A 16874-nucleotide genomic window follows, 5' to 3' on the forward strand; every position below is an offset into this window, starting at 1 on the left:
CTTTTTCTATTTCAACTCTGTGAAACTGTGCGGTGTGGATCAGTGGGAATGCAGTGAAAAACAGTTTTTACCCTCTTCCACTATAGAGCTGAATTCAGAGATGTTTCTAGTTTGTTTTTATACTAATGAAGCCACCTGAAAACAAAAGAAAATTAGAACGATCATATAATCTCAAAATGAGATGGCAGCTCTTTTTGCTCCTTGATTTAATCAATTTCTGAGGGTTAAAAAAAAAAATGTAGATTTATCACTTTGGGTATAAGAGTAAGGCTAATGTTTCTGAGAAATGTATTTAGCAATAGCCAGACAGCTGGGAGAGTTGTGGTTGACTGCCTGTCCTGGTCCTCAGATCCCAGGAAACGTAAAAGTATAATTAACAAGAGAAATAGTATTAACATCACTGACAGAGTCTGAGTTCTCTGTATAGGTCATAATTTCTACCATACTTTATACTTCATATATTCAATTATCTTCTTTCCTCTCCTCCTTTATCCTGCACCACCACCAAAAGCACACATAAACGCACACACACACACACACACACACACACGGAAAATGATTGGTTTGAGTATATTAAATCTCAACCTTGAGATGGCTAATTATTAGATCTTTTCCTTTCAGGATGGTTTGGGCAACTGTGCCGCAGTGGATATATTTCACATGATCATTTTGTTCACTCCAACAAGATGATTCACAATCAGACTATGATGGTATTTTACCTAAAAAAAGAAATCAATCAAGGCACTTACCAGGAATATCCCATTCCTCCCAGAAATCTCTTAAATACTCTGATTGAAATAGTTTTGTTCTATGATTACCAAAGTAAGTTCCAAGGAGAATGGGTTCCCAAACAAGTTTCTTTACCATGGGACTTCTTAGATGTGTATTGTGTATCTCCAAGAAGATGACTAACACACCATCATTTGTGCATTGTGCAGGATTAGTGTTCTGCAAAACGTGCATTGGCAAATTTAACTCTAGTTGTATACAATTTAAGATCATCAAAGATGTGGTGGTCTGGTCTGAAACATTCTTTTTTATTAATATGTGCTGAGATGCATACAGTAGGAGCATAGGTCTGGAAATAAAAGTGAAACCACTAACTTGTCAAAGCACTGAGGGCTTCCCCTGTTAAATACAGGTAATAGACAAATGACTTACAGGTTCATTTTTAAGGGCAATATTTTCTGGAATAGTATTGATACTGCCCATTTGAGACAGTTCTCATATTTTACTGTTTCAATTTATTATTTATCAAGTGTAAGGGAAGGAGAAAGATAGTTGTCAAGAAAAAAGAAATTAGTTGTTATGGGCAAACGTAAAATGGCATAGTAGATATGAAAACACTGAATATTTGGTTATTATTTCCAATTGGGCTAATACCAAGTTGCTTTTGTGTCTTTTCAAATATAGCATTTCCTACACTGTATTCAGTGGACGTTAATATATGTGGCTCAAAAAGAGGGATTCTATTGTCAAGTAAGTTGAGGAAATGGTGGTTGGACAAGTTAAAGCAGGTCTTGTTACTACATGAGTATTTTGAATAATAATAATAACAGACATTTATTAAGCATATTGCCAAGTGCACTTCTAAGCGCTTTCCATGCATTTATCTCAAGTTATTCTTAGAAGAGTCATATAAGGTAGATACTATTATAACACTTTTCAAAACGAGAAAACTGAGGCACAAGTAAGTTACCTAATGGGCTGAACATCACCCAGTTAGGAGGTGGCAGAGCCAAGTTCCCCAGCCAAGTGGTCTGACTCCAGAGCCCAAACATAGAACCGTGAGACCGTCCTCACAATGACTGGAGATTTACTCTGTGTGTAAATGCATTCATTCATCTTGAATATCTAGGAGAGTAGGCAATGTTCTGTTTCCTAAGCTTAATTTACAACAGAACATCTTCTTTCAGTAACATTTATTAACATCTCTCAGAAATGGTACCCCTCAGACTACAGATTAAGACAGAACAAATCATTTTTATAGCCCGTGTCCAGCCTTCATAACAACCAGAATTGACTGAAACCATCACTACTGAAATCATCACGATTGCAAACCTCTTAGGTACCTTAGAGTCTAAACATCTTTCGTCAAACAGAACCATGCCTATCTTAGAGACTTTCCAAATTAATTATAGACAGAACACTGGACTTTTCTCCTGACAGAGCTGGGTTGGACTGCTTGTTCACAAACTCCCTAGGTTTGTGACCCTGGGCATGATATTCAGCTTCTCTAAATCTCGGATTCCTCAAAGGTTAAATGGGGGCAAAATCTGTCCTGCAGAATTTAGTAAAGATTAAATGAGATGATAAAGCAAAATAGTTAAGCACAGTCCCTGGTACACAGGAGGAATTCAGCAAAACTCTCTTCCCTTTCCGTTTCCCTGTTGGTAAAAACCTCCAGAAAAATTTCCTAAAACTTTCTAAACTTACCTATTAGCTCCTCTTTGTCAAAACAATGCTACTATCATTTAAATGAAAAACTGTATGTAAACAATGAAGTTTTCTGATGAGTCACAAAGTGAAACCCCATTCCATTTATTCAGAAAATAAGAGAACTTATCATTCTCTTTTATTCTAAAAAAAGAATTTTTTCACTGAAACCCACAGGACACCCTGTCACAGTGTGTGTTCATTTCATCACACAACCAGTTGATATTAAAAAATCTGTTTCAATAACTATCTTTTAAAATACTGTCATCCTACAGAAACCTGGGCAGTATGGGTAGTACGCTGGGTACCATTGCACAATGGTTTTCATTACCTTATGTGTCTCTAAATGACTCAATAAGTTCAAACAAGATGGTATTGATCCACGGAGGATAAACACCATTTTATCTTATTCATGGAAACAGTAACCAGGCTCTTCTAAAGTGCAGTCGTAACAGTCCAAACTCCCCCAGGGAAAGCATCTGGAAAAAGGAGCAGCACGTCTACAGTGACATTCTGTATTAGAAATCTAAATCCCATCTGCTCCTTGGCCTGATCAAGTAAAATCCAGGCAGTAATTAACAAATATTTACTGCTGATTCGATCAGAAAAGCTGGTTTATCACTTTATTCCATCAGACCTAACCCAACTAGGTTATTAGCATTAAAAACTATTTCAAATTTTTATTTTAATAAATTAGAATTTTGTGATGAATATTTTTGATGGATCCAAATGAAACATTAAAATATTTCTCTTCATAAAAATAGTTGTCTTGACTAAAATATACTGGTATCTTAAGCTCTCAGATTTGATTTTCTTTTAAGGATATACACTAAGCTTGTTTTTTCCTTATTCGGATATATATGTGGAATTTTATATATGTAGGTATTACTGATAATACAGAAAACATTTTCCAGATTTGCTTATTCCAATAGGACTCAGTTCCTGCTAAAATTAAGAGGAAAGTAATAATAAGGATTAGGATAACTCTCTCTAGTTTGCAAGGTTATGTACAGGGTTCTGCCCCAGTCAGTAATATGGCTAAAGAGAATTAGCATATGACAATTTGGCCAGACAGAATGACTAAGCGAGCAAACTGGTTTGCAATTCTATCAAAATCCCTCCTTCAAGGACATAGCAATGTCTCCTCTTCTTCTAGCAGTTAAAAAATGACCATTGTTTTGGGATGCCCAGTGGACTTAACACTAGATTTACATAACAAAATTAACTACCATGATACCTTATTTCTATAAAATATTCCAGTTTACATAGCAAAATTAACTACCATGATACCTCATTTCTATAGAATATTCTAGTTTACAAAGCATTTTATACAGAAGAATTTAGATTTTTTTAATGCCAAATTTCTTCATAGTCAACTTAGTAATCCTAGTTTCTTCAAGGTAATTGTCATTATTCATCACTGAACGATGCTCTCACCTAGAGTTTATAAGCTTAGCTCCATTTATGTAGCAATAGTGCAGACTACGTAGGGAGCCTTCAACTACTGTCCTGGGCATTAACTGATTTGTTGATGAATTAAGAGGTTTGATGAAACTGTGAAGAAAGGACATAAGGATCCAGATGGAAGGTGAGAGGAGAACAAGTCCCATGCAGGTCCCAGAAGAAAACAACCCTAAAAAGATTTAAACCAGTGCAGATGTTGTAACTAAGACAGTGAAGGAAGCAAAGAAGGGAAGATTCTATAACATCTCCTAAAAAACTGACAGAGCACTGACAGGGTATTAGGTATAAACGTAATTGATTTTCACTTCTATTAACCCATCTGTAGTATCCTTCTATCCAGCTTGTCTATTAGGTTTATATTTCATGCTCAGCTGGGGCTCAGCTGGGGCCTTCTGCATGAATTGGCTTAGCCTAAAACCTGTGCTTACTTGCAGTGGAAGTCAAAAATCAGAATCTGATACCATGGCGGAGAAAACTCTGTTGGCACATACAAATGCCCACTTCAGGAAACCTCTTTCCAATCCTCTTTCCTGAAGAGCCCTAACACTGCCTCACAATTCAGGCATTTACTACCAGCCAATTGACACTCTATGATGATGATAACAATGATATTAATAATAGCTCTTATATCTTTATATAGCTCCTGCCATATGCCAGACACATAGATTAACTCATTTAATCCTCTGGAATCTCCTGGAATCGGTACTGGTGCAATTCCATTTTTCCAGTAAAGAGGTGACGTCTCAGAGACATGAAAAATATTGCCCAAGATCACACAGTTAATCAGTGGTTAGAAACAAGAGTGAACTCCAGGAGTCTGGCACATAGACCCTGCAAACAGAGTAAAAATGGAACACTGAGAAGCACTGAGTCTTGGAGTTAAAAGGAAACGTTGAGGTCCTTTGACAGAGAAAAAGCTGAATGAGTGTCCCAAGATAAAAGACACTTTTTATTAGGGTAAGAACCCATGTGCAGTACTCCACCCCTCAGGCAGGCCCTTTCCATTATACCACCTCCCACAGGACAGCATTTCTAATTCATCCTGATTTTCTATGCAAACTCTGAGAGAGAGATTAATAGGACCTCCACGATTATGAGGAAATATCCCCTTCACTCTGAGTGCCACTCTCCCTGTTATGTTCAGATTCAGGGACTGACACAGCTGGAGACACAGTTAAAGGAGACCTCTCTTGTGAACAAAGAGACTGCCAGGCGCAGGTCACAGAGGAAATATGCACAGACACAGGCCAGGAAACACAGTGGAGTCACCTCTGAAAATACAAAGTAATTGTCCTGAATGACTTGGCTGTCTTACACTGGAATTCTGTTAGTGTCTGAAAAGGACATAGCACCTCCCACCTGGAGGACACACCCTTCTCCCCAGGGAAAGGATAATTGGGTTGCTAGGTCTCTGAATGCTAAGGGAATCCCATATTTAAACTGACCTAATTTGGAGCTTTAAATTGAAACCCAGATGCACCCAAATAGCAGCTCCACCAGCCTCAATAGAGTTCTTCATTTAGGATAAGAAGAGTATGTTTCCAGAAGTTCCTTTTTAAAATACAAATTAGTTGGAATACAGAGTGGGGAGTGATCAGGGCACTTTGAGGTGTTGACATTCAGGAACACTGTAGCCTAAAATCACCTAGCATATTCACTGGTCTCATAAAGCCTTATGGAAATGGTACTTAGGACAAGTTTTGATGCTGGGGAAGAGAAGACGTAGAGGAGACATGGCCCAGGGTGAAAGTGTCATGGGTAACCAGAGGATAATAGAAGGTATTTGAATGGCAGGTGTTTGTCTGATTTTTGAGAAATAATTTACTTATTAAATAATTTTGATTTATTATTAAAGTCATTTGAGCATCACACTTACCAGGTACTAATTCCTCCATGTGTCTCTCTCATTTCATAACAGTTACTTAATACAACTGCATTACTTAAATTGGAATCAATCAGGGAATGCCAATATGTGGTCCCAGAGGGTAATAAAGATAAGAGAAAAAATTACAATGTCTAGAAACTCTTATTCTTATTTGCCTTTCAAAATAAGCCATAAGATCAAATATTTACTATAATAATAATAATTCAGCTTACTACTTCCAATAATAATAATTCAATATTTCAAAGTATTCCCCAAATTCCAATGAAACAAAGCTGATTCATGGTGCTGGAATGGCCAAGAGGGAGATGATTGCAATGTTAAAGCAGAAGGCTCTGGACCCAGAATGCCTGGGCTCAAACCCTAGTTTCACCACTTACTAGCCATGTGACCTTCAGTAAGGTAACTTCTCTGTGCCTGTTTCCTCTGCTGTAAAATCAAGGTTGCTTTGAGATTAGATCAGAAATTACATATGAAGATCTTAGAACAATACCAAGTAAGTGTGCATAAACCTCAGCTATTGCAGCTATAATTCTCATCTCATTTCTGTGTTGATTACACAATGCTTTACTAGAGGAAAATGGTTAGAAGAGAGAGAGGCTATGAGGTCAACATGCAGAAAGTGTATTTTAGCCTGGAAGTCAGTGGCTTAGAAATTAACTATCCCCACGACTGGCTTGCTGTGCAAATTGGGAACAATTTCTCCCTGACTCTGTTGCAGTTTTCCCAAGGCAGAGATGTTCCCTATCATAGGCAGGGCCTTCTAATTAAGTCAGTATAGAGTGATTTAAAGGAACCTGTGTAATTAGCAAGAGAAGCAGACTAGAAATCTGGTCTGAAATCACCCCAGAGTACAAACCTCTCAGGCTCTGTTATTTTCACTGTTATGACAAAAGAAAAAAAAAAAAAACAACCATCAAAGTATTCAAAGGCACAGTACTCTCTATTGAATAAAATAGCCACCTAACTGGGGACAGAAGGCAAAGAGGTAGAAGAAGAGATAAAGAAAAACATTAGTGAGTGTCATGTACCAAGCTCTGTGCTGTGCACTTATCGAATCACTTTGAATCACTATAACAGCCCTATAAGGCAGGCATCATTATCTCCAATTTTGAAATGAAGAAACTGGGACCCAGTTATAAATAACTTAACCCAAGTTTGCAAAGTTCTTAAGGGATGGAACTCAACACTTGAACCTAACTCAGTATGACTTCGTGATCCCATGGTTTTTTGTTCGTTATTGACTATGACACCCTTAGACTTGTGAACCAATAATGAACAACACAGTGAAAAATATTGTGTATTCTAATATCCTGTGGTGAAACTAGAAAATTAGGAAAAAGAGGACAAAGTCTGGAGTAGTCAGAGGGGCTATATAAAATGTCCATTCTGTTTAGCAAATATGTATGAAATGCCAACTAACATGAGGCTAAGTGCTAAGGGCTAAGAAGATGAGTGTATATCCTTGGTGAGTTTATGGCCCTCCCTCTCTTTATCCTACCTTCATTCCTCAATGAATGAATGAGGAATGAATGTAGGATGTTCTGTCCTTCTTTTTCTTTTCCATCTGTCTCTAAACTAGTCTTTCTGCCTTTAAGCTGTTCTCAACAAAACTCACGAATTATCTTTCTAAAGTACGCAGGGTCCTAGAATTCTTCCATGTTGTTCCCCGTGACTTCATAATACAATACGAACACTCTATCATGCCAATATTGATCTAATTCTTGCCTACCTTACCAGCTTTATCTTCTGTCACTCTCGCTCCCCGCCTCGAGCAACCCCCTCCCAACTTGAATTCAACATTCTAATCATACTCAGCTTCTCAACCATCCATATTATTTTCACTTACACCTCTGTCCCCTAGAGTCCCTTTCTTCTCCCTTCTCCTAACTCCTAGCCATCCTTCAAACTGGCCTGAGTAGAGGGAAGGTATACACTGGAAATTAATATGAAGTACCACATTGGAGAAGTTTGGTAATAAGATAGAAAAATTGACATTAGTTCATAAAGTTATATGAGGCCATTGGAATTATTTTAGTTGAAGAGTAATATAAAATGGATATTTAAGAAAATCAACCAGTGTTGTACCAATGACATTAGAGTCAGAAAAGACTAGAGGCTGAATTATAGCGATGATCTAGGTATTAAATGATGGCTGCAGAGATGATAATTAATGGCAGTGGGAATTCAAAAGAAAGCAAAGTATCAGAACTCAGTGGCTGACTAGAAATAAGGAGGCAAGAATTTAATAAGGGCAGTTTATACCAACGCATGTAAGTTAGCATAAAATCAGAATTTATATAATCTTTTTTTTCACTGCGATTGAAATGTATTATTTTGTTTATATATACATTTGAGCTGATTTTATTTTTGCAACTGAAAAATACTGCATTGACACAATTTAATCATTGACATACACTAGGATCTTTACTTTCATCTTCAAATGTTCTGTCTAGCTGACTTTTGTCCTTGAAGCAAATTGTCCAATTTTGAGAGGTAGAACTATAAATCTAAGTAGTTGTATGTGTGGTCAGACTGCCAGGAATTTGTATGAGTAAATTTCATAGATGTTTCAGGAGGTACAGACTGTTTTTTCTTGCCCCCTCCCTTTATTTTCTGACACTGAGTCTTGGAAGTTTCTGGCTTTTCAGTGGGAAAAAAAACTGAATCGTGGAAACAAACACTTCAAATTATTCATTCATCAAGCTTCGCACAATCTGGTCTTTAATCTTTCACTTTTTCTAAGCACATCAGGTTGGGAGAAGCCATATGGTTGTAATGCTGGGAGGGCTGGGGAAGACTAGATGTGAGACCAGAGCAGAATTTGGGGCTGTTGACAAAGAGCAGGGAGAAGAGGATCTGGATTTCTTTCAGAAGCCTGAATCTTTAGAGGGCAGTCTACAATCGGGGATGAGAGATGGATGCTGTAATTGGTCAGCTTGGGTTTGACTAGCTAAGTAGAGGACATGAAGAACACATGGCCAGAGCCCTGTGCTACTCATCCCGGTGAGATGCAACTGTGGGCAAGTCAGCGCCCTGAAATTCTTACTACAGGAAACTGTCACCTGCCTCTCTGTGAGAATTACAATTGCAGGCAATTCATAAAACACCGAGGGACTTCCCTGGTGATGCAGTGGTCAAGAAGCCGCCTGCCAGTGCAGGGGACACGGGTTCGTACCTGGTCCGGGAAGATCCCACATGCCACGGAGCAACGAAGCCCGTGCACCACAACTACTGAGCCTGCACTCCAGAGCCCGCGAGCACCAACTACTGAGCTCCCGTGCCACAGCCACTGAAGCCTGCTTGCCTAGAGCCCATGTTGCACAACAAGAGAAGCCACCGCAATGAGAAGCACGTGCACCGCAACGAAGAGTAGTCCCTGCTCGTCGCATCTAGAGAAAGCCTGTGTGTAGCAACAAAGACCCAACACAGCCAAAAAAAAAAAAAAAAAAAAAGTACATTTAAAAAAAAAAGAAAACACCGAGCAGAGCCATTTGCTACATCTCTTATCAAGGTATATCAGATGGCAAGTCACCCTTACTCAGTGACCTAGTTATAGAATATCCATATAATCTTTTTTTTTAAGGGAAACATAAGGCTGTCCTTTATTGAAAGAGTCAGATTGCCTCAGGGCCATTGTACTACAGAGCTTTAGATCGTTGGAATTTGTAAGCTTCACTCCAGGATTGAATGTATTCCATTAGTCAGTGATTGGCAGCCTTGGTGAACATTGAGTTTTCAACTGAAATTTTCCAAATTGGTCTGAGGAAACCAGATGCAGGAACTAAGTTCAAAAGGACAATCTCAACGAGAATAAAAAGAGACATGATAACACCAGACCTCACCAGCTCATCAGGTCTCTGTAATCAGCCACACAAATAATTGGTCCCAGGACTATTGGATAAACATCTGCTTTTAAGCTGAAGGATATCTACATTGTATGCTGTGATTACCACCATACCAATTTGTAAGTCAACTTAGAAATGAAACATACATGCAAAGAAATTCTACTCTTCTTGCTAGGTTATGTGATTCTAGAATTTCTAAACTCTGCCAGTTCTCTTTCCCAGGGATCTTTAAGAAAGTCAGGCATGGGGTCAGAGTTGGGCATTGTTATTGAGTGAAGATAACACCATAGCCATCTGTACCCTGATTTTACATGTACTAGAACAATGCCAACACCAAAACCATGTAGGTATATGTATTAGCCAGGGTTCTCCAGAGAAACAGAACCAATATTCCAGTTGGAATCCTAACTGGCTAATACATATACCTACATGGTTTTAGTGTTGTCATTGTTCTAGTATCTGTAAGATACATATAAATCTATTTATCTATCAATAGATAAAGAGGTTTATTACAAGGAATTGGCTCACCTGATTATGGAGGCTGAGAAGTCCCAAGATCTGCAGTTGGCAATCTGGAGACCCGGGAGAGCCAACATGTAGTTCCTGTCTGAAAGCCAGAAGGCTTCCCAAGAAAAGCCAATGTTTCAGTTCAACTCTGAATGCAGGAAGAGACTGATGTCCCAGCTCAAGCACTCAGGCAGGGCAGAGCTCTCCCTCTCTTTTTTGTTTTTTGTAATAAATTGGGCATTCTCTCTTATTTAGCCTTTTTATTCTATTCAGACCTTCAGTTGATTAGGTGAGACCCACCCACATTAGGAAGAGCAATCTGCTTTACTCAGTCTATCAATTCAAACATTCATCTCATCCAGAAATACCCTCAAAGACACACCCAGAATAATGCTTGGCCAAATGTCTGGGCACTCTGTGACCCAGTCAAGTTGATACATAAAATTAACCAACACAGTATAACCTTAAGGGAATAGAAAGCACCTCACGTTGTCTGGTCTTAAGGATCTCCATTCTCTCTCCATTACCCACTCCTTCATCCAACACATGCACAGTTTCCATCTGCTGTTAAAATTTTCCAAAATCTTTTTTGGATTAAAAAAACTGCTATTTATCTCTCAACATTCAATGTTGTCAAGTACAAGTCACTTATGAGGATCTCTGGTTCAGAGTTTCTGATATTCTTATCCAAGTTGAGCCGAAGCTGGAGGATTTGTAAGGGAGTGGTGGTGTCAGAACCAGCTACACAAGGAAACTTCTTGTGTGATGTTGTGCTGTCAGCACTGGCCACCAGGAGTTTATTCACCCTTATGTATATATACACATTCATAGCCACACATGTGTGCTTGTGCATGCCTACATATGTACAACCACACACAACCTGATGGTGCAGGCATAAATTCATCTCAGGGAGAGTGTGAAAATAAGGATGGGGACTCTAGACACATGGCAAATGGGAAACAAGAACAAAGGAACCTAAGAAGTAAGAAGTAACTGGTGTATCTGGGAGACCTGATGGGCTTGAGCGCAGAATAGCTCTAGACTTGGATTGAGAGATAGTCAGAAAAGTAGAGTTAGGACCAGATCACGGTGGATACCGGATGTCAGGCTAAGGGGTTGGACTGTTTCTTTATAGTTAATTGTGAGACCAATGAAGAATATTAGAAGGGACATTTTAGGGAGATTGATCTAGCAGAGGTAGGCAGTAACTAGGGGTAGTAAGCAGTGAAGTTTCATTCTACTTGGGCTGAGTTAAGTCTAGTAATGGAAGAGAGGGTGGAGGAGGAGGGTAGGAGTAAGAAGAGCAACAAGTAAGGATACATATGTACAGGAGCAGGAAAAAGTCAAGACCCAGACTTCATGCGGAGCCTACGCTGGAGGTTGTTCTGGATAAAGAGGCTGTAAGGACCTCAGCTGTAGGGATTCATGGACCTGCTAAGGTGCTTCACTGTTAACTTGACTCAACTACTTCTTGCATCTGCTCCTCTCTCTTCTAAAAGCCATCCTTACTTTCTACTCTCTATCCTTTCTCTACCTCACAGCTTTTGCTTCCTCTCCACATATAGAGCCATGACATAGAATTTTACGCCTACAGTGGTAATATGAATACCTTATTGGTTGGTCCTCATGGAAATGGAGTTGAATATGAATCACTTATGCCAGAATCTAGGAAGAATGTGATTTTTTTGGTATTTCAAGGGCATTATTTGTAAATACTGGCAATTATGAAAACATGTATTCATTAAAAGTGATGAAAAGTAGACAGGACAATTATTAGAGACAATTTTGAATTATTCTCTTTCTCCTCTAATCTAGTCTCTGTCTTTCTTGTATAGACTTTTTCTTCTTTTTAGTAATTTTTTAAGATGTGTCTGTCCCAACTATTTGGCAGGTGGAATAAATTACTCTCCATATTTCATTTTGTTTGACATTTAACATGTATAGACTAGATCTTATTTCAGAAGTTCCAACCTCAGTTGTGTATCACCTGAGGAGGTTTTAAACCATCCAATTTCCTGGGCTCCACTCCAGACCAGTTGAATGCGAATCCCTCTAGGGGTGGTAAGGGTGATGCCCAAGTACAGGTGATTATAACATGAGGCCAGGTAGGGAGTCTGTTCTTTCTCCATAGTTTCTGCTAAAATTTAGAAACACTTGCAGTTAAATCTTGAAGTCTTATTTTGACAAGACATGCATAGGTTAACACTTTCTCTCCTGTCTTTCCTTGTGTAATTTATAGTTTCAAGCTAAATTCCAGGGATTTAAAGGCTCTTTGTTGATATTTAAAGGGCATTTGAAGCAAATAAATGGTGAAATGTCTTTTGAAGCCAATAAAATATACCTCTGTAATATCTACTTAGTGAGAATATGCTAAAGAGCAGGAGGTGTTTCCACTGGACCATAAATTATGCAATTTTAAACAGATTTTTTAAATGAAAATAAAAACTTCTGACCATTTGAAATCACTTTTTTCTCAAACAAAACAAGAAGGATTCCAGATGTCAGGATTGTTTTGCAGTAATGATGATCTGTGGGCCAGATGAATGTGCTTAACTGTCCCAAGAGTTTGGGTAACTTTTTCTTTTCAAAAGAGATTGTGTGTGACTCCTGATTTTTAATTATTTAAAAAAAAATGTTAGGAAGACATGTCTTCTTCTCATCCCCTGCACGTTCATAATGCCCTGATTTAGTCCAGGTGTAAGTATATACACATGTATATACACAAAGAAATGTATAAAAATTGCAATCCAATTATTTGTCTATTATACCTCTGCTTGTTCTTTTTCTCTGATAAATTCTAAGTTGGTAGCCCCAATAGTATTTTTTTCTCTGGTATAGTTTTATTTTTGTCTATAGATATTTTTACTGTGGTGCAATTTCCCCAGTATCTTAGGATGTGCTATTTTAAGTTACTCTATTTAGGACTTGGAATGACAACAAGTAAGATTGTATATGGATTTAAACATCAACAAACAGTAATCAAAATATCAGCTTTTTACATCTTTGAAAAAATAGCCATTTATTTAGCAAGTTTGTCTGTCAGCATTGCTCCTCTACAACTGTTAATAATTTGTCTTAAAAATATAGTGTACCTTCCAGATAGAATCAGCAACTTCTTTAGCCAGGGGTGTCACCAAAGGAGCAGGAGAGAGAACAAAGTACAGGATTAAAGAATGGAAGGGAGTAAGAGACAGGAGAAGAAGAAAAGTAATTAAATGGACATTTGAAGGAGGAGGGAGGAAGAGAGAGAGAGAGAGAAGACCCTGCTACCAAAATAGTTGTGTTTGGTGCCCATGAGAACTGCTTGTGGCTTTGGTTACCCACCACTGCACTACTCCATCAGATATTTGGTCCATAGCTGACTGTCTCCTCTCCGGCTATCTACAATCCAGAAGAGCTAAAGATCAATGGGAAGAAGGAACTAGCACTTTAATTTAAATATAGGAATAGAAATTAACATGAAACTCCAGTCAGATCCTGTCAAATGATATATCACTTGGTCACCTGTGACGACTCTACACTCTGCCAAGGAGTGATGTCTTAGTGAGGTATGACCAAGCATGTAACAGAGGGCTGGCAATGTCCATTTTGGACTATGTCCAAAGGGGGTCAGATCCTGGATGCGTCCAACTGAACCATCAGATTGCCCACCCACAGCACTATTTAAAAGAGTTATAACAATAGATCATTTTCATTCAAGCAAAGAGGCTAAATTACCACAGCGCTTTAAATGACCAAGAACATCTGTCCTTATGGAAGAGAACATAGACCCACAGTATCACCTTCATCAGTTTCGTCATGGTACCATGTGCTCCTCACACTTTAAGGGAAGCTGGGTAGATGCAATCTCCCTCCTCTCCCTGTCACCATTTGCCTATTATTTTTAAGAGGAGGAGAAGTCAAATTTAGTAATTAAGAGCACAAACTCTGGCCCCAGGCTACTTAGATTCAAATCACAGTTGTGCCACTTATTACCTAAGTAACCTTGGGCTCATTAACTTCTCTAACTTGGTTTATTACCTATATCAGAGGAATGATAATACCTACCCCATTAAGTTTTTATAAGGATTAAATGAATTACATTTTAAGTTTTTAGAACATAGCCAATAGTAATCGTTCAGTTGATGTCAGCTACGTTTATTGTTTGTATTATTTGAAATCTGTTCTAATATTGCCCCATAATAGGCAAAACCAAGTATCTTGGTTTTATTTTGTCTTTTCTGACCACTAAATGACCATATTTAAATAAGTTTATAAACTCTTTTTTTCTGTGAATTTACTGCTCATGTCCTTTGCTCTTTGTCCACTGACCTCTGAGCCCCTTTACTATTGATTTTAAAGTACTCTTTGTATATTGCAGATATTAATTCTCTGTATATTATGTAAGTAGCAATCATTTTCTTCTAGTCTGTGGCTTCCTTTTAACTTTATGTTGTCATTACAGATGTTTGTAATTTTTATGTAGTCACATCTGTTAGTCTTTTCAATTCTGGCTTTTGGTATGCTTGGTTAGGAAGACTTTCTGCATTACAAGATTATAAAAATCTCCTCCCATATTTTCTTCTAGCAGCTATACAATGTTTCTGAAAGGTTATTTCTTTAATTCACTTAGAATTTTGGTATGTGTTGTGAGATGGTATGCCAACTTTATCTTTCTTCTCAAATTGTCTATGATCTCCCTATATGATTGCACCTATTAGCAGTTCCAATATAAACACAACTATGGGTCTATACTTTTTTCCATTCCATTAATCTATCTGTCTATTCCTGTGCCTATTTTATTTATTTTTATTGAAGTATAATTCATCTACAACACTATGTTAATTCCATGTACACAACATAGTAATTCAATATTTCTATATATTACCAAATGATCACCATTGCCTGTTTTAATTTTAACTTTTGATTAGGCTAGTTCCAAATAACTCTATACTTTCAATGCATGTTGTGATATGTATTGCCATTTTTCCTGCCAGATGAACTTTAGAATTAGTTTGTCAAATTTCAAAATAATTTAATTGGAAATTTAATTGGTATTGCACTAGATTAATAATTTTGGAAGAATTGATCTTTATAATAATAAGACCTCTATTTACCTAGACTTTTAGATCCTCCAGTAGAATTTTATCATTTTCTTCATATAGATTTTGGATATTTCACATTGTTTGTTATTTTATATATTTTGTTTATATTGTTCAGATTCTCATTTCATTTTTTTTTCTGCTTAAATATGGAACATTTTTATAACTGTGCTCGGAGTATTCTTTTATTAGTTCTAATAGTTTTATATAGTTAATTTACTTCTTTTGACTGAGAATGAATGATTGCAGTGTTTCACTATTTAGTGTGATGTTTGTTACATGTCTCTGATACTCTATCAATTTAAGAATTACTATTCTGTTACTAACTTACTAAGAGTTTCTTTTTTTAAACCACTAGTGGGTGTTGAATTTACATTTACTGGGATGATCATGCTTTTTTCTTCTTCATCAATGAAGTGAATTAAACTAATAGAATCCCTGATGTTGAATAATCTTTGTAGTCTTGTAGTAAACCCATCGTGTTTATCGTATATTAGTCTTTTGATATTTTGCTGTATGCAGTTCATATCTATATTTGTGATACTGATCTATAGTCTTCTGTTTTGTGATATATTTGTCTGGCTTTGTATCAGAGATATGCTAACTTTGTCAATAATTTCATAAGTTTTCTGTTATTATTCTATGCTTCAAAAGCTTTCTATAATAAAAAATATATTTCTTAAATGAGTCTGTAAAACTCATTTAAGAAAACTTAAGGTTTATAAAACTTGCCTAATAAAGCCATTTGGACCATGTGTTATTTGGGAGGAATACAATGAATTTTTTCAATACAGTTTACAGTTATTGGTATATGCAAATTTTTGACTTACCCTTGAAGCAATTTTGAAAATTCACAGTTTTCTAGGTAATTGGTTACTGCATCTAATTTTTCAATTTATTGATAAAAACGTATTCTTTAAAAGTCTCTTGATCTGTGGTTATATTCATTTTCCCTTTGCTTTTAAAATAGGTTTTCTTCTTTTTACCTTGTCAAGATTGCCAGAGGTGTGCTAATTTACCCATCTCTTCAATCAGCTCTTACATGTATTTATCAAGTCTACAGATCTTTGTGTTTTATTAATTTACTTTTATCTTTAATTCCTTCTGATTTCTTTTAGTCTCTTTTGCTTTTTCCTAGACTTCTTAGTCAAATGATTATCGCTTATTAGAAAAATGCTGAAGAGAAACAGTTTCCTCAGGACGTAATCTTGACCACATCTCATGGTTTTTGATGACTTGCTTACACTGACATTCATTTGTTAATATAATTTAACTTTTTAAAATTAGAGTAAGAGCTGCATATTATAGACAGCTAAAAAATAGCAAGAATGATAAAAATAATTTTTTAATGCACCAAGAAGATAGAACCAGTTATAATCAGTCTGATGAATATAAAAATTAACACAAATGAAATCAGACTATATATTGTTTTGTAACCTGCCTTTTACTTGATTATATTTTACAAATATCTGCTTAAATAACATGTTCTACTAGAACATCAGTTTTATTAGCTGTACAGTACCACTGCTTATTAACATATTTCTTTATCATTGGATATTTAGATTGTATCTAATTTTTATTACAAAATTAACATGCTCTATGATACACCACACACACACACACACACACACACTGAGGACCTTAAAGATTTTTCCT

General features: G+C 36.9%; 1 protein-coding gene across 4 annotated transcripts in view; it reads left to right on the forward strand.

The window, feature by feature from the left end:
- The window catches only part of A1CF (APOBEC1 complementation factor), a 100647-nt gene that overhangs the window by 4981 nt on the left and 78792 nt on the right, over positions 1 to 16874 (forward strand). The window lies entirely within an intron of this gene.

The sequence above is a fragment of the Balaenoptera borealis genome, assembly GCF_965194805.1.
Source record: "Balaenoptera borealis genome assembly, chromosome: 10".
Taxonomy (NCBI): Eukaryota; Metazoa; Chordata; class Mammalia; order Artiodactyla; family Balaenopteridae; genus Balaenoptera; species Balaenoptera borealis.